Consider the following 26,130-nt stretch of genomic DNA (forward strand, 5'->3'; position numbering starts at 1 on the left):
AATATTTTGTATTTTTTCTAACTTTTGTGTGTTTTCGCAACAGAATGGCTCATATTTAAAACACTTACCCTTAGCTAGTTGAAAATGTGTATGAATTCTTCATTTTTACCTAAATTTTAGATGTAATAAAGAAATATTTTGTATTTTTTCTAACTTTTGTGTGCTTTCGCAAAAGAATGGCCCATATTTAAAACACTTACCCTTAGCTAGTTGAAAATGTGTATGAATTTTTAATTTATAGTCATTTTTAAGAGGTAATAAATGAACATTTTGCATTTTTTCTAACTTTTGTTTGTTTTTTGCAACAGAATGGCTCATATTTAAAAAATTCACCCTTTAGCTAGTTGAAAATTTGTATGAATTCTAAATTTATACCCGTTATGCAGAGGTAAAAAATGAACATTTAGCATTTTTTGAAAGTTGTGTGTGTTAACGCACTATACTGGCCAAGATATCACGCTCATACCATGAGATTGTTGAAAATGAGGAAGAATTCTGATATTTTATCTCTTTTGCATAGGTAATAATTGTACATTTTGTTTTTTTTCTAAAGTTCTTGTGATTTCGAGAGAGAATATCTGAGATTAAAAACACTTAACCTTATCTATTTATCTTTTTTTATGTAGTATTCTTTTTATGACGGTTTTAAGTGTTCCTAAAGGAATACTTTGTATTTTTTCTCTCTTTTGTGTGTTTTCGTAGCAGACTGGCTCATATTTAAAACACTTACCCTTAGCTAGTTGAAAATGTGTATGAATTCCTCATTTTTACCCGTATTGCAGAGGTAATAAAGGAATATTTTGTATTTTTTCTAACTTTTGTGTGTTTTCGCAACAGAATGGCTCATATTTAAAACACTTACCCTTAGCTAGTTGAAATTGTGTATGAATTCTTCATTTTTAGCTGTATTGCAGAGGTAATAAAGGAACATTTTGTATTTTTTATAACTTTTTTGTGGTTTCGCACCAGAATGGGACCTATTTAAAAAAAACAACATTAGCTATAAGACTTTGTGTATGAATTATTCATTTTTAGCCGTATTGCAGAGGTAATAAACGAATATTTTGTATTTTTTCTAACCTTTGTGTGTTTTTGCAACAGAATGGCTCATATTTAAAACACTTACCCTTAGCTAGTTGAAAATGTGTATGAATTATTCATTTTTAGACGTTTTGAAGAGGTAATTAAGGAATATTTTGTATTTTTTCTAACTTTTGTGTGTTTTCGCAACAGAATGGCTCATATTTAAAACACTTACCCTTAGCTAGTTGAAAATGTGTATGAATTCATCATTTTTACACGTATTTCAGAGGTAATAAAGAACTATTTTGTATTTTTTATTACTTTTGTGTTTTTTCGCAACAGAATGGCTCATATTTAAAACACTTACCCTTAGCTAGTTGAAAATGTGTATGAATTTTTCATTTTTATCCATTTTTCAGAGGTAATAAAGGATTATTTTGTATTTTTTCTAACTTTTGTGTTTTTTTCGCAACAGAATGGCTCATATTTAAAACACTTACCCTTAGCTAGTTGAAAATGTGTATGAATTCTTCATTTTTACCCGTATTGCAGTGGTAATAAAGGAATGTTTTGTATTTTTTCGAACTTTAGTGTGTTTTCGCAAAAGAATGGCTCATATTTAAAAAACTTACCCTTAGCTAGTTGAAAATGTGTATGAATTCTTAATTTTTACCCGTATTGCAGAGGTAACAAAGGAATATTTTATATTTTTTCTAGCTTTTGTGTGTTTTCGCTACAGAATGGCTCATATTTAAAACTCTTACCCTTAGCTAGTTGAAAATGTGTATGAATTCTTCATTTTTAGCCGTTTTGCAGAGGTAATAAAGGAACATTTTGCATTTTTTCTAACTTTTGTGTGTTTTCGCTATAGAATGGCTCATAATTAAAACATTTACAATTATCTAGTTGAAAATGAGTATGTATTCCTAATTTTTACAATTATATCATATTTAATAAAGGAATATTTTTTTTTTTTTCTAACTTTTGTGAGTTTTCACAACAGAATGGCTCATATTTAAAACACTTATTCTTAGCTAGTTGAAAATGTGTATGAATTCTTCATTTTTAGCTGTATTGCAGAGGTAATAAAGGATCATTTTGCATTTTTTCTAACTTTTGTGTGTTTTTTCAATAGAATGGCGCATATTTAAAACACTAAACATTAGATAGAAGAACTTGTGTATGTAGTCTTAATTTTTAGCCTTTTTGCAGAGGTAATAAAGGAATATTTTGTATTTTTTCTAACTTTTGTGTGTTTTTGCAACAGAATGGCTCATATTTAAAACACTTACCCTTAGCTAGTTGAAAATGTTTATGAATTATTCTTTTTTACCCTTTTTTCATAGCAAATAAAGGAACATTTTGTATTTTTTCTAACTTTTGTGTGTTTTCGCAACAGAATGTCTCATATTTAAAACACTTACCCAAAGCTAGTTGAAAATGGGTATGTATTCTTCATTTTTACCCGTATTTCAGAGGTAATAAAGGAATATTTTGTATTTTTTCTAACTTTTGTGTGTTTTCGCAACAGAATGGCTCATATTTAAAACACTTACCCTTAGCTAGTTGAAAATGTGTATGAATTCTTCATTTTTACCCGTATTGCAGAGGTAATAAAGGAATATGTTGTATTTTTTCTAACTTTTGTGTGTTTTCGCAGCAGAATGGCTCTTATTTAAAACACTTACCCTTAGCTAGTTGAAAATGGGTATGAATTTTTCATTTTTAGCCGTTTTTCAGAGGTAATATAGGGTTATTTTGTATTTTTTCTAACTTTTGTGTGTTTTCGCAACAGAATGGCTCATATTTAAAACACTTACACTTAGATAGTTGAAAATGTTAATGAATTCGTCATTTTTAGCCGTATTGCAGAGGTAATAAAGGAACATTTTGTATTTTTTCTAACTTTTGTGTGTTTTCGCAACAGGATGGCTCATATTTAAAACACTTACCCTTAGCTAGTTGAAAATGTGTATGAATTCTTCATTTTTAGCCGTTTTGCAGAGGTTATAAAGGAATATTTTGTATTTTTTCTAACTTCTGTGTGTTTTTGCAACAGAATGGCTCATATTTAAAACACTTACCCTTAGCTAGTTGAAGATGTGTATGAATTTTTCATTTTTGGCTGTTTTGCAGAGGTAATACAGGATGAGTTAGTATTTTTTCTAAATTTTGTGCGTTTTCGCAACAGAATGGCTCATATTTAAAACACTTACCCTTAGCTAGTTGAAAATTTGTATGAATTCTTCATTTTTAGACGTTTTGCAGAGGTAATAAAGGAATATTTTGTATTGTTGCTAACTTATGTGTGTTTTCGCAACTGAATGGCTCATATTTAAAATACTTACCCTTAGTTAGTTGAAAATGTGTATGAAGTCTTCATTTTTAGCCGTTTTGCGGAGGTACTAAAGGAAGATTTGGTATTTTTTCTAACTTTTGTGTGTTTTCGCAACAGAATGGCTCATATTTAAATCACTTACCCTTAGCTAGTTGAAAATGTGTATGAATTTTTTATTTTTAGCGTTTTTCAGAGGAAATAAAGGATTATTTTGTATTTTTTATAAGTTTTGTGTGTATTATAAACAGTATGTATCATAAATATCTAAAATAACCTACTATATTTTAATAAGTTATTTTTTTCAACTATTATAGACTATGATAATATGTAATATTTTAATTTTTTTTAATTATTCTAACTTTTGTGTGATTTCGCAACAGAATGGCTCATATATAAAACAAAAACACTTAGCTAGTTTATATTTAGTATAAATTATAAAAATTTATTCGTTTTGCAGAGGTAATAAAGGAATATTTTGTATTTTTTCTAACTTTTGTGGGTTTTCGCAACAGAATGTCTCATATTTAAATCACTTACCCTTAGCGAGTTGAAAATGTGTATGAATTCTTCATTTTTACCCGTATTGCAGAGGTAATAAAGGAATATTTTGTATTTTTTCTAACTTTTGTGTGTTTTCGCAACAGAATGGCTCATATTTAAAACACTTACCCTTAGCTAGTTGAAAATGTGTATGAATTCTTCATTTTTACCCGTATTGCAGAGGTAATAACGGAATATTTTGTATTTTTTATAACTTTTGTGTGTTTTCGCAACAGGATGGCTCATATTTAAAACACTTACCCTTAGCTAGTTGAAAGTGTGTATGAATTCTTAAATTTTTGGCTTATTGCAGAGGTAATAAATGAATATTTTGTATTTTTTCTAACTTTTGTGTGTTTTCGCAACAGAATGGCTCATATTTAAAACACTTACCCTTAGATAGTTGAAAATGTGTATGAATTCTTCATTTTTAGTCATTTTACAGAGGTAATAAAGGAATATTTCGTATTTTTTCTAACCTTTGTGTGTTTTTGCAACAGAATGGCTCATATTTAAAACACTTACCCTTAGCTAGTTGAAAATGTGTATGAATTCTTCATTTTTAGCCGTTTTGCAGAGGTAATAAATGATCATTTTTTATCTTTTCTAACTTTCGTATGTTTTCACTACAGATTGGTTCATTATGAAATAATATTCCCTTAGCTAGTTGAAATGTTTAAGAATTCTTAATTTTTACGTTACTTTAAGAGGTCATAATGGACGATTTTGTATTTTTTCTAACGTGTGTTTGTTTTATCTACAGACTGTGTCAAATTTAAAACATTTACAATTAACTATTTGAAAATGAGTATGTATTCTTCATTTTTACCCGTTTTGCAGAGGCTATAAAGAGATATTTTGCATTTTTTCTATCTTTTATGTGTTTTCGAAACAGTATTTTTCATATTTAATTCATTCACCCATATCTATTTGAAATTGTGTATGAATTCTTCATTTTTACCCGTATTGCAGATGTAATAAAGAATTCGTTTGTATTTTTTCTAACTTTTGTGTGTTTTCGCAATAGAATGGTTCATATTTAAAACATTTGCCCTTAGATAGTTGAAAATTTTTATTAATTCTTCATTTTTAGCCTTATTGAAGAGGTAATAATGGAAAATTTTGAATTTTTCTAACCTTTGTGTGTTTTAGCAATAGAATGGCTCATATATAAAACACTTTCACTTCGATATTTTAATATGTTTATTTATTCTTATTTTTTAGCCTTATGTCATTGTTAATTTATTAATTTTTTGCTTTTTTTCTAACTTCTGTGTGTGGTCGCAACAGAATCGCCAATATTTAAAACACGTATCCTTAGCTAGTTGAAAATGCGTAAGTATAAATATTTTTTAGGCGTTTTGCAGAGGAAATGAAGGATTATTTTGTATTTTTTCTAGCTGTTTTTTTATTTATCAACAGAATTGCTATTATTTTAATCAATTAACATTAGCTAGTTGAAAATGTGTATGAATTCTTCATTTTTAGCCGTATTGCAGAGGTAATAAAGGAACATTTTGCATTTTTTCTAACTTTTGCGTGTTTTCGCAATAGAATGGCTCATATTTAAAACATTTACCCTTTAGCTAGTTGAAAATGTGTATGAATTCTTCATTTTTAGCCATTTTGTAGAGGTAATAAAGGAACATTTTGTATTTTTTCTAACTTTTGTGTGTTTTCGCAACAGAATGGCTCATATTTAAAACACTAACCCTTAGCTAGTTGAAAATGTGTATGAATTCTTCATTTTTAGCCGTTTTGCATAGGTAATACAGGAATATTTTGTATTTTTTCTAACTTTTGTGTGTTTTCGCAACAGAATGGCTCATATTTAATACACTCACCCTTAGCTAGTTGACAATTGGTATGAATTATTCATTTTTACCCGTATTGCAGAGGTAATAAAGGAATATGTTGTATTTTTTGTAACTTTTGTGTGTTTTTGCAACAGAATAGCTCTTATTTAAAACACTTACCCTTAGCTAGTTGAAAATGTGTATGAATTCTTCATTTTTAGCCGTTTCGCAGAGGTAATAAAGGAACATTTTGTATTTTTTCTAAGTTTTTTGTGTTTTCGCAACAGTATGGCTCATATTTAACACACTTATCCTTAGCTAGTTTAAAATGTGCATGAATTCTTCATTTTTTGCCGTATTGTAGACGTAATAAGGGAGGATTGTGCATATTTTCGAACTTTTGTGTGTTTTCGCAACAGAATGGCTCATATTTAAAACACTTACCCTTAGCTAGTTGAAAATGTGTATGAATTCTTCATTTTTAGCCGTATTGCAGAGGAAATAAAGGAATATTTTGTTTGTGTGTGTGTGTGTAAGTTTGTGTGTGTGTGTGTGTGTGTGTGTTTGATTTTGTGTTTGTGTATGTTTTTTCGTTCGTGTGTTATTTTTCTAGTGTGTGTGTGTTTGGTTTTTTTTTTTGCGTTGTTGTGTGTTAGATTGTTGTCGTTTTTTTTTGAGTTTTTTTGGTGGCATTTTTTTTTGTGATTGTGTGTGTGTGTGTGTGTGTGTTATTTTTTTTTTGTTGTTATTATTGTTCGTGTGTGTGTGATTGATCGTTTTTTTTTTTTTGTTTTTGTGTAAGTATGTGTTTGTGTGTGTGTGTGTGTAATTTTGGGTGTGGTTTTTTGTTTGTGTTTTATTGTTTTTTTTCGTGTTCTTGTTTTAGTTTTTGTGTTTGTGTATGTGTGTGTGTTTGTTTGTTTTTGTGTTTGTGTGTATTTTTTTGCGTTTTTATTTATGTTATCGTGTGTGTGTGTGTAAGTTTTCGTTCGCATGTTTTTGTTGTTGGGGGTTGAATTGGGTGGGTAGGTGGTGTTGATGGCGTGTGTGTGTGTGTATTAGTTTTGTGTGTGTGTGTGTGTATTGGATTTGGCGTGTTTTGTAGAGTTTTTTTTGTGTTATATTTGATTTTCGTTTTTGTTTTGTTGTTTTTGTGTATGTGTTTTTTTGTGTGTAATTTTTGTCGTGTGTGTGTGAGTTTTCGTGTGTATGTTTTGTGTGTTTGTGTGTGTGTGCGTGTTAGTTTTTGTGCGATTGTTTGTTTTTGTGTTCAGGTTAGTGTTCTTGTGATTGTTTTAGTTTTTGTGTGTGTGTGTATTATTGCTATTTTTTATTTTTGTGCTTGTGTTTTTTTGTTTCCGTGTGTGTGTGTGTGTAATTTTTGTTATTGTTCCTTTGTGATCAAGTTTTTTTTCGTGTGTGTGTGAGTTTTTTTTGTTTTCAAGTTTTTTTTTGTTTTTGTGTGTGTGTTTGTGATTGTGTAAGTTTTTGTGTGTTTTTAATTTTTGGAGTGTGTGTGTGTTTTGTCTTTTTTGTGTGTGTGTCAGTTTTGTGTGTGTGTGTGTGTGTGTGTGTGTAATTTTTGTGTGTGTGCGGGTGTAAGTGTTTGGGTTCATTTTTGTTTTTGTGTGCTTTTTTTTTTTCGTGTGGTTTTGTTAGTTTGTGTGTGTGTGTGTGTGTGTAATTTTTTTTTGTGTGTGTGTTTTATTGTTGGTGTGTGTGTGTTTTTTTTTGTGTGTGTGTGTTATTGTTCGTGTGTGTGTGTAAGTTTTTGTGTGTGTGTGTGTAAGTTTTTGTGTGTGTGTAAGTTTTTGTGTGCATGTATGGGGACCGGGGGAGGACCTTTGGGGGTCCGGGGGACCCTTGGGGGCCAGTTGGCCATTTGGGATCCCGGGGGACCTTTGAGGACCAGGGGAGGGCCTTTGGGGGTCTGAGGAGGGCGTTTGGGGGATAACATTTCGAAATTTTTACTTTTTAGTTTACTTTTTTTTGCGGCGCATCCCTACGGCGCATCCTGCGGCGCTTTCCTGCGGTGCCTCCCCGCGGCGCATCCCCTGCGGCGCTTTCCTGACCCGCGGCGCATCCCTGCGACACATCCTGCGGCGTATTCCTGGCCCGCGGCGCAGCCCGGCGGCACTTCTTTGGGCGGGGGGACCTTGGGGGGCCGGGGGCGGGCCTCGGGGGCCCAGGGAGGCCCTTGGGGGCACAGGACGGGCCTTTGGGCGTCCGGGGGGGGCAGTGGGGAGCCTGGGGAACATTTGTGGACCGGTGGAGGGCCTTTGGGATCCCCGTTGGTCCTTTGGGAGCTCGATGGGCCTTTGGGGGGCCCGGGGATGGCCTTTGGGGGTCTGGGTGGGCCTTTGGGGGCCCCGGGGACCCTTTGGGAGCTTGGGGAGCCTTTGAGGACCGGGGGCTTCCGTCGGGGTTGGGGTAGGAGGATTGGAACCCTTTGGGGTTGGGTTAGAGGACCTCACAACACTGTTCAAATGAAACTTGTGTATTATAACGACCACAGAGTTTCACCATTAAATTCTCTTCTAAAATCTTCTTTTAAATTCTCTTCTAACTGTTTCGCCGAAATAATCCAATAACCTGTCTAAAACAGTTTCGCCCAAATAATCCCTAAATGTAATTCAGCGTGTTCCTTTTGTTTTTGGCATCTCTGCGCTAATGCATTTCAAATTAATAAGAAACCTGATCCCCGCACTAAAACAATTCATCACTAAGATGTTTCTTTGAGAATTGTTTCCATGGCCTTTGGCTATTAATATCCTTTGGAGTTCGACCAAAAGATTTGTTTCCGAGGCAAAGACATTATTGACTTGGATTTATCCCTGGAGAATCGTTTCTATGCGAAAATTTATAAAGTCTGACAGATGATGTCATTGGTTGATTGATCTGTCAAGAAAGGGGAAATTAATTTGTTGTTTCTAAGGGGAATTATTGATTCACGATAGGTGAATTGAGGTCGACAGCACAGGTGTTCCAAGGTCGATGTTGTTGTTGTTGTAAGTGCACGCTCTCAGCGAATGTCAAGGTCGATGTTGTTGTTGTTGAAATTTAGGTCATTGACCCCATTAACCACGTGGTCTCCCTAATGACTCTATGCCCATATATGGTGTACGTACGGGGCTGACATTACCACGTGTTCTCCCTAATGACTCTATGCCCATATTTGGTGTACGTACCGGAGTAACACCCCCCATTCTACTAATAGGGTTTTCTGATACGCTGAATCTGACGGTGTGATTTTCATTAAAATTATTTTACTTGTAGGGGATGTTTCCCCCCTCTTTAAAAAATCGGGTAAATTTTCTCAGGCTCGTAGCCTTTGATGAGTAATACTAAACTTAATAAAATTTATATATTTAGAATCAGCATTATAAACACATTCTTTTGATACATTTATTGACATCAAAATTCCGTTTTTAAAAGTTTCGATTACTATTGAGCCGTATCGCTTGTCTTTTTTTTGTTTTTTTTTATTACGTATATGTTATTACGTATATGAGGGGGTTCTCCCCTTAGTCAATACCACGCTCTTCACGTTAAAAGTAAAAAAAAAATTGATTCACAAACCCCTGAATCACAAAGGCCGTTTATTTAGAATAGATATCTCTTTTGAAATCACTAAAAAAAACTGTAGCGTAAAGAGCGAGGTATTGACTTGGGGGAGAACCCCCTTACATACGTTATAATTTCTTTTCGTTTTAAGTTCTAATGTTGCTTCTGTATACTTCCCAATAACCAATACTTTATGTTAACATTGGGTAAAGCTAATAACTTTTAGCCCTCCCCCTGGGAACTTTGGGGGATTACGTCATCCTAAAAGACATATTTATAATATTTCCGACCATGTTGAACAAAATGGCTATCTCAAAATTTTGATCGGGTGACTTTGGGAAAAAAATGAGTACGAGAGGGGGCCTAGTTGCCATGCATTTATTTCGGTCACATAAAAAAGGCACCCCACCCCCCACTACCAGAAAAAATTCCCCCTGAAAATGTCTGTATACTACACAATAACCAATACTATATGTTAACATTGGGTAAAGTTCATAACTTTCAGCCCTCCCCCTGGGGGCTTCGAGGGATTAAGTCATCCTAAAAGACATAGTTATAATATTTTCGACCATGCTGAACAAAATGGCTATCTCAAAATTTTGATCAGTTGACTTTGGGGAAAAAATGAGCGTGGGAGGGGGCCTAGTTGCCCTCCATTTTTTTGGTTACTTAAAAAGGGCACTAGAACTTTTAATTTCCGTTCCAATGAGCCTTCCCACGATATTCTCGGACCCCTGGGTCGATACGATCACCCCTGGGAAAAAGAAAAAAAAAACAATTAAACACGCATCCGTTATCTTTCTTCTGGCAAAAAATGGAAAATTCTACATTTTGTAGATATGAGCTTGAAACCTCTACAGTAGGGTTCTCTGATACGCTGAATATGATGGTGTGATTTTCATTAAGGTTCTATAGCTTTTGGGGGGTCTTTCCCCCTTTTTTCGAAAATCAGCCAAATTATCTCAGGCGCGTAACTTTTGATAGGTAAGATTAAACTTGATGAAACTTATATATTTGAAATCAGCATTAAAATCTAATTCTTTTGATGTATCTATTGGTATCAAAATTTCGATTTTTTAGAGTTTTGGTTACCAGTGAGCGGGGTCACTCCTTACTTACAGTTCGTTACCACGAATTGTTTGATAGACGACAGGAATTAGGACCAGATCTCAAAGAGCCCCTATCGAATACGGACAGATACCATAAATGTAGTTTGCCATGTTTTGTTGAATAAAATCTATCTACTCATCCCGTAGTTAGGCTGAAAGAAAGAGAATTTGAACCCCCTTCCCTGCCGCAGAAAGGCGGGGCCTATAAAATGGGAACTTCGAGCCTAGCTCTTAGTTGTCATCAAATCTACTGACGTCTCCTTATTGTAAAAGTACTTATGAAGATAATTTAGGAGCCTACTCCCCTCCCCCCACAAATGACGTATCAATCCTGGACTCTGAAAAATGAATAACTAGGACATTTACTGTTGCTTCTGACTACGTTTGGACGAGACCCAACCATCCCTTTTAGTTGATGCTCAAACAATTGTAATTTTAATACCCTTCTCCTTACCTCACCGAAGCTGAATTGGTTCAGGACCTTTTCGGGAAGTTCCAGACCCCTCCCCCCAAAAAAAAATAAAAAAGAAAAAAAAGATATAAACTATTTATTATTGGCTGCTAGGTGTCTTCAATTTTGGCTAAGATTGAACAGTATTCGCTGTTATATTATCTGATGACAAGAATTAAAAAAAACCTCCCTTCAGGTTAGTCGGACCAAGTAGGAACTCCTAGACAAAAAAGAAAAAAAAGAACTAGGTCATTAAATCTCACTTCTCATGAGGACAAAAAATAAGGGGCCCGTTCTTCCCATAAATTTTGATCATGGACTCCCCAAAAGCCAAGACGCTTAGTTCTGCTTCTGATCTGGTTTGGTTGAAATCGGGCACCACTTCTGGTGAATGTCTTGATGAAAATAGCTTAGGGATCCCCATCTTCCCGACTTCCCCAATAGATGCCACAATTATATCTAGAAAGCCCAAAAGCACACATTGAAAACTAATTTGTAATTTGTATTATATGTGGTTGAGATACAGTAACCCTTTACGGCATACTTACAAATAACAATATTCCGGAATGACGATTTATTTTTAGCCATATCCTGTGACATTTCGTAAAATTCGATCGAAACTGAAAATTTCATAAAGAAATTGGAATTTAAGTTTTTTTGATTAACTTTTCCAAAATCATTACGAAGAAACCAAGAAAAGATATATAATTTTCAATTTCGAGCCTCGAAGGGATATTTTTTTGCTATACAGGAGTCCGTCACTAAACGAACCAAAGAAGTTTAGTTTTGGAGTTATGACAGTTTCATTTTGCTATTATTCATGCTGCATATCTTATGCTACACACTAGTACGTTGTTAAACGATCCTAAGAAGTTTAGTTTCGAGGTTGTGAGAAAGTTTCGTTTTTCTTTTTGTTTATAGTATTTGGTATACAGTGAATAGAGAGGACAACTGGGCCAAAATTTTATTAAATGAAGAAAACAAACAGTACACTGTAAGGACCAAATATTTCAAATTCTTATCCAGTTTACATTCCCCCCAACAGTGTATTTAAAAAGAAAAATAAATGAACACACTCATCTAAGCAAGTAACTTTTGGAATAAAAATTGCAGCAAATAGGGATTGAATTTGAACGACTCAGGGTAGACAAAGACAATACCCGTGGATGATGGAGTCTTATACGTAGAGAGCCACAATATTCTACGGCATCAACGATGTTTCTCTCAAATTTGTTTTTAGTCATTGTCCCCTAATATTCACAATTGTAGACTAAAGTCACTGGCACTCTGCAGTCTTATGCTCCTGCAGCTCTACGACTCTGCCTAGAAAGCGGGATCGAACCCCATTTTTCGTACAGCATGTTGTTTATATACCATTTGTCAAACGATGTTCTGAATATCAGATGTTCCAGGGTCTAACAGCTAAGGAATACAGAATATGGGAAGCTAAATATAGGATTAAGAATATATATTTTTGTAACGTTGCCAATAAGTAATTATTTTGGTATTTTACAAGATTTGATAGGTACGCTGTAAATGTATTTTTCTCTCGGCAGGTATTCGGAGGATAAGAATAAGTATATCTTTAAACTATTATATAATTATATCTTAGAGCTTGGAAAAGAATGGCTTTTAAGTGAAGGTGATTAGATTATGGTTTTGGTTATTTAGATAGAGTAAAACTGAATTGAAAGAACTGAAGGAAACGTTGAAAGAAGTGAATTTGGTAAATGCATGGACTAAGCCCAAAGAAGGTGTTCCTTAAAAAATTATTATTTCAATTAAATTTTAAAAGTATGAAAGAAATAAAGAAAAATAAACCTTGTTTAAGTTTTTCCTTCAGTAAATGATGACCTACCTCAATTTACCCAGCATTTTTCAACCCCAAGGGCAACAACATTAGAAGATGCAATTCATATTGAAAATGATTTGGCTGAGTAGCCAAGCTGATTATGGCTGGTCAGTTCAATAAAATTAAATTATTCACGAAATAAGGGAAAAGGGACAAAAAATGTAGATTTGGTACTGAAATCATGGAGTAAATCATCCTCCTGATCCATTTCAACCACGCTCTTTCACCTTTGATTATTTTGCCCGTAAATGTTGGGCGACTTTAAAATCTCGTGTGAACAAAACGGCAATTTAAATTACTCATTGATATGGTTGACGAATAACTTTCAATTGCAGCAATTTTTCTAAGTGAACCAAGGGTGATTAATAAAAAAACAAAATGAAAAACATCGAATATATGGTTTAAGTCAAGACTATTTGAACTCACATAACAAACGTAGTAAAATCAATGACCCCAACTAAAACTTAAATCTTAGAACATGATGAAACCGGTGCCGAAGTTACTGAAGATGATGAATATGATTGACTATGATATGATGAATATGATAGGATGAAAAAAATTCTCGTTCCGTATTGAAGTATGTCATTGTTTAGATCAGGCTGTTGTGCTATGCTTTGAAGATCTGTCAAAAGAAGTTAGAAAATTCAAAAAATAGAAAAATACTGCTTGTTCTGTATTAGTTCTTGCTGGCAGTTTTTGTCTCTTTTCTTCTGTTTTATTCTCAGATTTTAATAATTTTGTCGTTTTTAATTAACATGTTTTTTTTTGTTATTTCCAATTTTGTGGACAAGTTTGGGTTACTTAAGTAAAAAATTTACATAAGAATGCTTTTGATTGCAAATTGTACATTTTCCTTTTGCAGCTAAAAGGGGTCCGAGAAAGAAACTCATTAGGATCCAAACGATGATGAAAGAATAAATGAAAACTTAACGGTGATTGTAGTCACCATAAGTGTTGTAGTCGCCATGAGTGGGACATGGAACATTTTATATAAGGAAAATACTAGCAACTGCCTGACCATCATGCTTTCTATAAAAAAAAAGAGACAAGTGTTTTTTCATCTAGACAGTATTGAAGCAATGTGTTTTCATGTCAGGACAAAAAAAAATTACATATATTTTGTTGAAGAAACAGAACAGAAAAAGATTTTCAATTTTATTTGTGCAAGATTAGTAAACAACACCAAGACCAGTTTTAAATGATGATAATGATTAATTTTTGAAGGGAGTTAAGAACAATAAACCAAAGCAAAGCCGAATAGACCTGGTTCACAATTCTCATGGAAAATTTATCAAAATCACGACTGTTCGGGATTGGACGTTGCACCATTTGTCCCATACAACCAAGTTTGTTTCCTGATTAAGGCTCCCATGGTTCTCAAATTAGAATCGAGTGTCTTCTCAACGCAAAAAAAGTATTTCGAACTAAGAGTCAATACAATCACATTTTTCAAGATTTATTGTCCTTTCCTCTTGTTCCCCCAAGTCAAAATTTAAAATCTACTAGATTAAGCTTTTTATAAAAAAGCTTTTTTAAGTTTAATTTTAATAAAAATCCTACAGATACGAACAAAATGGTGATTTTAAGTTTGAAATACTTTATTCACATAAATCAGGATATACAACAAACAAACCTACCACCATATAAAGAATAAAATTTGGAATGAACAAAACACATACAAAGAATAAAATATGAATATATATGAGATGAGAGAAAGAAGATATACATTTATCAAAAAAGAAAACAAACACTATTCGCCTTTCGCCTGTCAAGAAAGGCAATAAGCTGAAAGGGCAAGCGAAAAGTGAAACCTTTCAAGCTTTCATTTTTCGCTAGAGAATTTAAACTTTAATTCTAGAGATACACCTACTAAAAAAAAAGTTTGCTAGTCTAAAGTTTATTCTGCAAATCCATTTATTAGAGTGAAAACACATTTGAGCTCTAAAACCTTTCTCCTCTCCCTCAACGGAACCAAATGGGAATTGGAAAAAACCTAAGTCGAGCAGCCTTTTAAGTTGCTCATTCACAGAAGCAAATTTGAAATAATTAGTATTATCTTTAGATATCCATTTTTGAAGTTTCTTTGTTCGTTCTGCAAGATTCTGGTCCTGTAAATAATACTGTCTACACCATCCGTCGTGGGGCAATTCAGGCCAAGCCATATCCTCACATTTAGGTTTTAAAATACATTGCCCAAAGAATCCCATTTGAACGACTGTCAATTCACTCTCTACCAAATCCATAAATAGAATCTAACCCCACTGGGACTTGGAAAAAACCTCAGTCGAGCAGCCTTTCATGTTGCTCAGTCACAGTAGTAAATTTGCAATACGTAGTATGATCGGGCGATATCCATTTTTGAAGTTTCTTGATTCGTTCTGCGAGATTCAGGTCCTGTAAATAATACTGTCTACACCATGCGTCGTGGGGCAATTCAGGCCAAGCCATATCCTCACATTTAGGTTTTATAATACATTGACCATAGAATCCCATTTGCCCGTCTGTTACTTCACGCCATACCATATCCATAATCGGAATCTAACCCAAATGGGAATTGGAAATAAACTAAGTCGAGCAGCCTTTAAAGCTTCTCATTCACACTCGCAAATTTGGCATAATGAGTATGATCTTGCGATATACATTTTTGAAGTTTCTTTGTTTGTTCTGCAAGATTCAGGTCCTGTATATAATACTCTCTACACCATCCGTCGTGTGGCAATTCAGGCCAAGCCATATCCTCACATTTAGGTTTTATAATACATTGCCCATAGAATCCCATTTGCCCGTCTGTCACTTCACGCAATACCATATCCATAATTGGAATCTAACCCAAATGGGAATTGGAAAAAACCTAAGTCGAGCAGCCTTTTATGTTGCTCATTCACAGAAGCAAATTTGCAATAATTAGTATGATCTTGCGATATCCATTTTTGAAGTTTCTTTGTTCGTTCTGCAAGATTCAGGTCCTGTAAATAATACTGTCTACACCATCCGTCGTGGGGCAATTCAGGCCAAGCCATATCCACACATTTAGGTTTTAAAATACATTGCCCATATAATCCCACTTGCACGTCTGTCACTTCACGCAAAACCATATCCATAATCGGACTCTAACCCCACTGGGACTTGGAAAAAACCTAAGTCGAGCAGCCTTTCATGTTGCTCATTCAGAGTAGCAAATTTGCAATAATGAGTATGATCTGTCGATATCCATTTTTGATGTTTCTTGATTCGTTCTGCAAGATTAAGGTCCTGTAAATAATACTCTCTACACAATTCGTCGTGGGGCAATTAAGGCCAAGACACATCCTCACATTTAGGTTTTATAATACATTGCCCATAGAATCCCATTTGCCCGTCTGTCACTTCACGCAATACCATATCCAGACTAGGAATCTAACCCAACTGGGAATTGGAAATAAACTCAGTCGAGCAGCCTTTCAAGCTGCTCATTCACACTAGCAATTTTGTAATAATTAGTATGATCTGGCGATATACATTTTTGAAGTTTCTTTATTCGTTGTGCAAGATTCAGGTCCTGTATATAATACTGTCTACACCATCCGTCGTGTGGCAATTAAGGCCAAGCCACATCCTCACAATTAGGTTTTATAATACAGTGCCCATAGAATTCCATGTGCCCGTTTGTCACTGCTCGCTATACCATATCCATAATTGGAATCTAACCCAAATGGGAATTGGAAAAAACCTAAGTCGAGCAGCCTTTTAAGTTGCTCATTCACAGAAGCAAATTTGCAATAATTAGTATGATCGTGAGATATCCATTTTTGAAGTTTCTTTGTTCGTTATGCAAGATTCAGGTCCTGTAAATAAGACTGTCTATACCATCCGTCGTGGGGCAATTCAGGCCAAGCCATTTCCACAGATTTATGTTTTAAAATACATTGTACATAGAATCCCATGTGCCCGTCTGTAACTTCTCGCAATTGCATATCCAGACTTAGACTCTAACCCAACTGGGATTTGTAAAAAACCTATGTAGAGCAGACTTTCAAGGTGATCATTCACAGTAGTAAAGTTGCAATAATTAGTATGATATTGCGATATCCATATTTGACGTTTCTTGTTTCGTTCTGCAAGATTCAGGTCCTGTAAATAATACTGTCTACACCATCCGTCGTGGGGCAATTCAGGCCAAGCCATATCCTCACATTTAGGTTTTATAATACATTGTCCATAGAATCCCATTTGCACGTCTGTCACTTCTCGCTATTACCAATCAATAAATAGACTCTAACACAAAGGGCACTTGGAAAAAACCTCTGTCTAGCAGCCTGTCATGATGATCATTCACAGTAGTAAAGTTGAAATAATGAGTATGATCGTGCGATATCCATTTTTGAAGTTTCTTGATTCGTTCTGCAAGATTCAGGTCCTGTAAATAATACTGTCTACACCATGCGTCGTGGGGCAATTCAGGCCAAGCCATATCCTCAGATTTAGGTTTTATAATACAGTGACCATAGAATCCCAATTGCCCGACTGTAACTTCTATCTATACCATCTCGATCATCGGAATCTAACACAACTGGGACTTGTAAATAATCTTAGTCGAGCAGCCGTTCAAGCTGCTCATGCACACTCGCAAATTTGTAATACTGAGTATGATCTGGCGATATACATTTTTGAAGTTTCTTTGTTTGTTGTGCAAGATTCAGGTCCTGTAAATAATACTGTCTACACCATCCTGCGTGGGTCATTAATGGCATAGCCATATGATCCCAGATATGTTTTATTATACATTGCCCATAGAATCCCATTTGCCCGTCTGTTACGTAACTCAATACCATATCGATTCTCGTTATCTAACACAAATGTGAATTATAAATAATCTAAGTCGAGAAGCCTTTTAAGTTGCTTCTTCACAGTACAAAATTTGAAATAATTAGTATGATCGTGATAGCTCAATTATTGAAGTTTCTTTATTTGTTTTGCAAGATTCAGGTCCTTTATATAATACTGTCTACACCATGCTTCGTGGGGCAATTCAGGCCAAGCCATATCCTCACATTTAGGTTTTATAATACATTGCCCATAGAATCCCATTTGCCCGTCTGTCACTTCATGCCATACCATATCCATACAATAATGTCCACGTGGACAAAAGCCTTCTTCATTCGTCATTACATATCCTTTTCCGTTATGGTCCATATTCATAATATCTGCTTCTTCCTCCGTCATTCTACATTCAAATTTTCCTCCTATCTTCTGGCTAAAATTCTCATATTCAACAGGACCCTCCATTCAATGGCTAAATGAACCCCCTTTTCTCCAGAAAATTTTAGATATTTTAGAATGACACATGTTTCATTGTTTTTGGGCATACCTTATCTATTATATTTACAAATATTAGCACATATTAGCTAGAAATATATATTAATATCTGCACATATTTGCTTGCTAAGAAAAGTTCTTGCTAAGAAAAGATTGCTTGCTAAGAAAAAGTCATCAACAGGACCCTCCGCTCAATGGGTAAATGAACCCCCTTTTTCCCAGAAAATTTTAGATATTTTGGAATGAGACACATGTTTTATCGATACATTTTGTTCAACTGCAGCGGAGAGGTGCCCTGAATAACGTTTATTTTAAGCCCTTGTCGCTATTTTTTGTGAATCTGACAAAAACGATTCCATGTGAAAATTTAAATTTGAATTTAAACTTAAAGGGGGCTAATTAAATTGTAATAAAAGGATTTATTCTGGTAAGCGAAAATTGAACACAGTGCATGGAGAGAAACAACCCACCCTATAGAAATAAAAATACGTATATCATCAGGTTATAACAAAAAATACTGCACAAAACACATTTTATACATACAACTTTACAACTTTAAGTAATATAAGTGATTGAATAATACAAACATAACAACATACAATTTTAAATAATACAAACTAAAAAAATTCAATTCCTAAGAAATTTTAACAAACAATACATAAAACACTTCATATACACTAAATATACACTAAAGAACACTTCCTGTTTCTCTTGATACTTGAAATATGCAGTTATTGAATCAAACAGAATCAAACAGTTATTGGTAACAAAGTGTCAGCAAAGAGTGACTGCTGAAGCCCCAATTCTTTAAACTAAATTTTGAGTGTAATTTATGCAACAACAAGATCTCTTATTGAAACTCCTTCTAAATATACAGAATTCTATTTTTCCAAATAAAAATTTGCAAAATATTTAGAATAAGAGGGTCTATTCGAATCAAAATTTAAAGATCTAGAACTTTTTTTTAACAAAAGAGATCACGTCGCGGTGGAGAGTTGAATTCGTACATTTGGACCAATAAGGCATGTATTTTGGAGTGGCCGGCGTTCACCCCCCCCCCCTGCGGAAAATATCCCCCTGGAAAATAGACCGGAACAAACCGGTTTCTCCGTTAGTTTCTTCTATCTTACCGTGACAGAATAGATGGGAAATATATAATTTGGGCTGTATATTTGCACATAAGGGGAGGTGGAGGGTAAATCTTTTTGCATACTCTTACGGACAAATTATTTTATACTACTGACAACCAAATTAAACTATAACGGTTTCTTTTTTTTTTTTTTTTTTTTTTTTTTTTTTTTTTTTCGTGAAGTAACAAGTGTTCAAAGGGAATTCTATGTAATATGTATTTTACCAAATAACTTTCCTGATATTTATTTTCCTGAATTGACACACGAAGGATTGTATATACAGAAAAATAAACATGAACATTAAATTGATGACAAAACCACGAAAATAAATATCTTTAGATATCCCGATCATAAAAAGCAGTAAACATTTGGGTCTTTGAATGAGCAACATAAAAGGATTATCGACTTAGGTTTTTCACAATAAAAATTTGTGTTAGATACCAAGAATTGATATGGTATAGAGTAAAGTAACAGACGGGCAAATGGGATTCTATGGGCAATGTATTATAAAACATAAATGTGAGGATATGGCTTGGCCTGAATTGCCCCACGACGCATGGTGTAGACAGTATTATATACAGGACCTGAATCTTGCAAAACGAATAAAGAAACTTCAAAAATGGATATCGCAAGATCATACTAATTATTGCAAATTTGCTACTGTGAATGAGCAACTTAAAAGGCTGCTCGACTTAGATTATTTCTAATTCCCATTTGGGTTAGATTCCGATTATGGATATTGTATTGAGTGAAGTGACAGGCGGGCAAATGGGTTTCTATGGGCAATGTATTATAAAACCTAAATGTGAGGATTTGGCTTTGCTTTAAGTGCCACACGAAGCATGGTGTAGACAGTATTATATACATGACCTGAATCTTGCAGAACAAATAAATAAACTTCAATAATGGATATCGCCAGATCATACTAATAATTGCAAATTTGCTACTGTCAATAAGCAACTTAAAAGGCTGCTCGACTTAGATTATTTCCAAGTCCCAGTTGGGTTAGATTCCGATTAGGGATATGGTTTGGAGTGAAGTGACAGACGGGCAAATGGGATTCTATGGGCATTGTATTTTAAAACCTATCTGTGAGGATATGGCTAGTCCTTAAGGGCCACACGCATGATTGTGTAGACATGATTAAATAAATTAAAAGACGAGTTAAGTTAGAACCCAGTCCCTTCAAAACATTATATCTACCTAACATTCAAATCCGAAAAAATTAAAGTGTGAGTCAGTTAAGCATATCCGTAAGATCTTCTTAGGTGTTTTACATTTAACAGGTGTTTTAGAGCCTAATTCTGTTGAGTTGATGGAGTATAGGAACAGACTTTCACAGGTGATTCTAGCGACCCTGTATTATAATACATCTCTGGGATTATATGGCTTGGCCTGAATTGACCCACGACGGATGGTGTAGACAGTATTATTTACAGGACCTGAATCTTGCAGAACAAATAAAGAAACTTCAAAAATGGATATCGCAAGATCATACTAATTATTGCAAATTTGCTACTGTGAATGAGCAACTTAAAAGGCTGCTCGACTTAGATTATTTCCAATTCACATATGGGTTAGATTCCGATTATGGATATGGTATGGCGTGAAGTGACAGACGGGCAAATGGGATTCTATGGGCAATGTATTATAAAACCTAAATGTGAGGATATGGCTTGGCCTGAATTGCCCCACGACGCATGATGTAGACAGTATTATTTACAGGACCTGCATCTTGCAGAACGAATAAAGAAACTTCAAAAATGGATATCGCAAGATCATACTAATTATTGCAAATTTGCTACTGTGAATGAGTAGCATTAAAGGCTGCTCGACTTAGGTTTTTTCCAAGTCCGATTGGTGTTAGAGTCCAAGTCTGTATTTGGTATGGAGATTAGAAACAAATGGGCAATTGTGAGATGAATTACACTTGATAATCAATCAACTACTTTTTTTTATTTATATTCATGTCAAGAAAATCTTCTGAATGAGCATAGAGTCATATATACAGTACCTCAATCTCGCAGAGCGAACCAAGAAACTTCAAAAATTTATATCGCCAGATCATACTCATTCTTTTAAATTTGCTAGTGTGAATGAGCAGCATGAAAGGCTGCTCGACTTAGATTATTTCCAATTCCCATTTGATTCCGTTGAGGGAGAGGAGAAAGGTTTTAGAGCTGAAATGTGTTTTCACTCTAATAAATGGATTTGCAGAATAAACTTTAGACTAGAGAACTTTTTTTTTAGTAGGTGTATCTCTAGAATTAAAGTTTAAATTCTCTAGCGAAAAATGAAAGCTTGAAAGGTTTCACTTTTCGCTTGCCCTTTCAGCTTATTGCCTTTCTTGGCAGGTGAAAGGCGAATAGTGTTTGTTTTCTTTTTTAATAACTGTATATCTCAAAATCAATATGATTCATCAAAAACAAAACAGTTGACGTGGGGTGAATCAGGTGAAAAAAACCCATACATATAACATGGTTTAAATTTACTAATATAAGAAAGAAAGAAAAAAAGAAAAAAAAAGAAATTAAATTATAAGACAATAATAATACTAAGGGGGCAGCTACTGCATACCATATCCATGCTGGAGGATCATACTCACCAACCAACAAATATTCTTACAGCTTAATTAAATCAAAACCAATCTCTAAAACAAATAAAACTAAAATTCAAACTTAGTTAATTTTTTTTTTCAATTTTCCTTTAAAATTTTAGTGGTCCTTTTACGTTTGTAGATCACTAAGCAACATGCCAGGATTATGAGAACCAATGCCAAAAAAGCACCCGCGGCAATACCTGACATTGCCGCAAAACTTAAACCTTGCGCATGAGCTGCTGGTGTAATTGTAGATGGCATTTCTGTCGAAGTCGTTGTCGTTGGCGGCGCAGGAATATAAACTGACACATCACCGTGCTGCCCATTGGCATCAAAAGCGCAAATGGCAAAATAAAAAACATCATCGTATTTGTCGAAAGAAAATTCAAAGGATGATGGTGATTCGTATTCTAATGGACTGTCGTAAATCGAAATGGGCATCTCAGATTGAAAATTGCTTCTTAAGTCGGACGAGGAAGTAGAATATCGTATCTCGTAGGAATAAGCTGAAAAAGAAAAACAATTTAAGGAAAATAAACTATACTTTTTACCCTTATAAGATTCTTATGTAAATAATCTGGGAGATTTATATTCTGAGAACATCTCTTCTGAAACTGTCTGGAAAAAATTATAGCAAGAACAAAGGAAACCATTTCAGAGACTGAGTAAACAAAACCTTAACATGACCTCCCATTATTGTACAAATTAACAGAAATTTCCGAAATCGATTTATAATTCTAAATCCTGAAACACATAATATTTTAAATACATAAGAACGACAAAATGCTCTAAATAATCCTTATATAGAATAATTTTAAAAAACCTGATCGGATATCGTTTTTTACTCTTTATATTTGATTTGCCCTAAATATTATTCGCTGATTTGGTCTCCGTTACAATGTTGAGTTTCATTGGAGTTTTGCCTTTTTTTCTAAAAGTCTAAAAAGAAAGAGAAAAATAGTTCCAACTTTTTCAGATTCCTGAGGCATAGATCAGCAGATCTTATATATATCTGCTGTATCTTATATATATATATATATATATATATATATATATATATATATATATATATATATATATATATATATATATATATATATATATATATATATATATATATATATATATATATATATATATATATATATATATATATATATATATATATATATATATATATATATATATATATATATATATATATATATGTATATATATATATATATATATATATATATATATATATATATATATATATATATATATATATATATATATATATATATATATATATATATATATATATATATATATATATATATATATATATATATATATATATATATATATATATATATATATATATATATATATATATATATATATATATATATATATATATATATATATATATATATATATATATATATATATTAAAAACTCAGTGGTCGACTCGTACAGCTGACTTTCTCAGTGGTTAAAAACTCGGGTTGGGTTTCACCCTATCATTGAATCATTGAATTTCTCCACCTTGGATTTAGCAAGGTTTAAATTCTGATACCCCCTCGTGATATTTAAATTGTGTCACCCAAGATTTTACGCGTATTTACCTAAAGGAAGCTTAAAAGGCCATTAACTTGATAATAATTAAAAAAAAAAACTTTTTCAAAAAAAAAGTAAAGAACTCCATTTAACCAAAAAAGAAACAAAAATAGAACTTCACCACAGATTTTAGCCCATTTTCAGTGAGGATACGCGCACTGCGTATCCTCACTGAGTTACGCGCTAAATTCTTCAAAAAAAGTTATTCACGTAAAGTATCCATCCCTTAGTGTTCGAAGCTCTGCCAGTAATATCTTAATGAACCCAAGGTAAGGGAGAGAGCTTTTTCTGTCTATTCTCTGGAATATTACTTGAGGTATACATTTCCACTGAAAGAGGTGATTTTGCGAAAAGTCTGCAGTTGTAACTTGCCCGAAAGGATAAGATATTTATATTGTTTGATTAATTAGCCTCAGATCTGTCCATTCCCAGGGCTAAGACTATGATGTTGCTAAGTCTTTTTCCTGGAGAATTATCTTAACATGCTTAAAAAATAGAAAATTATTTTTCAGCAATTTTCAGCCTATATTCAACTTGCTTTCGACCTAAAATATAATGTAAATTAAATTTCAAAAGTTTATTTTGGTAGATCGATTAAGTTGAATTTCATTTATGGATGATAGCAGAATTGGTGACTGTTGTTTATACATTCGAACAGCAGGTGAGTAGAAAAAATAACAGACCAAAAATTGAACAGCGAACATTAACCTTAAAATATCTAATTTGCTTACTATATACCTTACTATGAATAATATAAATATTATAATATAGACGTAAATATGAAGTGAATATTATGGATAGTGTGAATAACAAATATAAATCGTTAAATGATATAAATATAACCAATTTGATGTCAAAAGCGTGGGAGAAATTCCTTTGAAAAAAGGACTGTTAAAGTTAAGGAAAAAAAGGCTGTTAAAAGTGTTCCCACATCTCCAGAATATTCCTTTTAGTCCCAGTATAAGATTCGGAAATAAATAGAGACCAGCTTTCCGGCCTGGACTAGCAAAAGTTTGGCAACTTTCACTGTGTCCCGTTTGAGAGCATTTTTGCATCACTTGGTCATATTGTCAGAATGTCATATTTAATCTTACTTTTTAACTAAGGTAAAAAGGGATGAGGCCAACTATTCATCTAAGAAAAGAGGAAGAAACATACATATCTGCAATCTCACTTAATATAATAATTGACGTCTTGACCAAACCAGTTTTCTTTTCTGAATTGCACCCCCATTTCAACTAATCTAATGTCTATGCCCATTCATAAGCATTCAAAAGTAAGAATGCCCATTTGCACTCTATAGAACGGTGCAACAGTGACTCAACAGTCACTTTCCTCTGGTAACTCTATTGCTTGTTTTGCTACATTCACAATTATATTTTCAATTTTTGTTGTTCTAGTTGATTGAAATTTTATCTGTGACTTTGAAATTTTATCTGGCTAAGGAAAGCTCTTATAAGCCGTTTTTTCAGTTAAAACGAAGTTCTTAAAACGGTGAAATAAAACGCAATTTAAGAGTAAAACCGAGAAAATCTTTTTAGTACTAAGAACGACGAACGGTGAAAACGAACGCAGCTAATGAGAACAATGGTCTATCTGACTTATCATTTGCTGAAAGTCAGGTTACCTATTTGACTCTACTGACGTCTCCACAAGAAGTATATACAACGCACTTCATCAGCCTAAACAAAGGGACTATGGGATGTATAAAGAGTAAGTTTGAAGATGTTTTGTTCTTATTAAATTTTATTACAAATGAATAATGATCTTGCAAGGACAAATACAAATATTGATGTTTGTCAAATAAGTGGGAAGGAGAACTAAAATGAGGCATCATTTCCAAAATGCAGTAATTGACATTGGAAGCACGTATCTGTAAGTTGGGCATGTCGAAAACAATTTTATTCTGGGATTTTGATTAGTTTTTAGACATTTTTACGTGTTTTAATGAAAGAAAAATAGCCGTTTAATGTATTTTTTGCTTTCAGTAAAGAGGAATTGATACTGTAGCTTTAGATGAAAATAGACATTTTATGCGCTTTGAAATCAGGTTCATGTAAAAATCTTGCATCTACCAGAGTGAAATACATGCGTAATTTTAGACACATACTTTTATGCGGTTCTCTCAACAGCAACCTTGTTGGGCATTTGTTTGGAGCAGTCAGACCTTTGCTTCAAGTGTACATACCCTTAAAATCATTCTGATTAAAGAACCGTTCCACATAATAAAAGTAAAAATTCGAATCTCCTAATATTGTTCTAAAAAATTCTTCTAAATTTGAAGTAATCTACTATATTGAAACCCTTATTGCAGTTCCAAACCATTCTTTTTATTAGCTATTTGAGAAACTCTTCAACGAAAAATTGAGCAGAAATACAACACTATGCGGGTATTATGTATTTACTAAGTTCTGGTTAAAGATGGTTAATTGACCATTTAAAATTACTGTCTAAATTGTTTTTAAACTATTATGGGTCGAATATTATCTATATTAATGTAGCTGGCAGGGGAGGGGGAGTAAGTTTGAAAGACTAGTACCCAAGGGCTATTTTTTAGGCATTCAGTTACACAGGGCAAGCATTATGTAGAATAAAAAGGTCCTTCAATTCTTTGAATCATGCACATGATCAAAATCAATGTGTGCAGTTTTTCATTGCTGGGTTTTGGTTTAAGACAGCTATCTGATCATTTAATGCCATCTATAGTGATTCTAAAATAATTACGGGTATAGACAGGCACAACGAACCTTCTTAAGAAGCTGACTGGGAGTAAACGGGACATCTGTCTTAATTTTGTTCTCTAATTCGGCCCTTAAAATGGCAGTATAATT

General features: G+C 33.5%; 2 long non-coding RNA genes across 2 annotated transcripts in view; one reads left to right on the top strand and one right to left on the bottom strand.

The window, feature by feature from the left end:
- LOC148954402 (uncharacterized) overlaps window positions 1-26,130 on the top strand; it is a 106,967-nt gene that overhangs the window by 75,915 nt on the left and 4,922 nt on the right. The window lies entirely within an intron of this gene.
- The window catches only part of LOC148954404 (uncharacterized), a 177,485-nt gene continuing 172,550 nt past the window's right edge, over window positions 21,196-26,130 (bottom strand). Inside the window, exon 6 of the long non-coding RNA XR_016141518.1 lies at window positions 21,196-22,203. This is a non-coding gene — a long non-coding RNA (uncharacterized LOC148954404). The remainder of the gene's footprint in view (window positions 22,204-26,130) is intronic.

This window comes from Artemia sp. Qi Xiang Cuo, chromosome 3, assembly GCF_049724085.1.
Source record: "Artemia sp. Qi Xiang Cuo chromosome 3, ASM4972408v1, whole genome shotgun sequence".
Lineage (NCBI taxonomy): Eukaryota > Metazoa > Arthropoda > Branchiopoda > Anostraca > Artemiidae > Artemia > Artemia sp. Qi Xiang Cuo.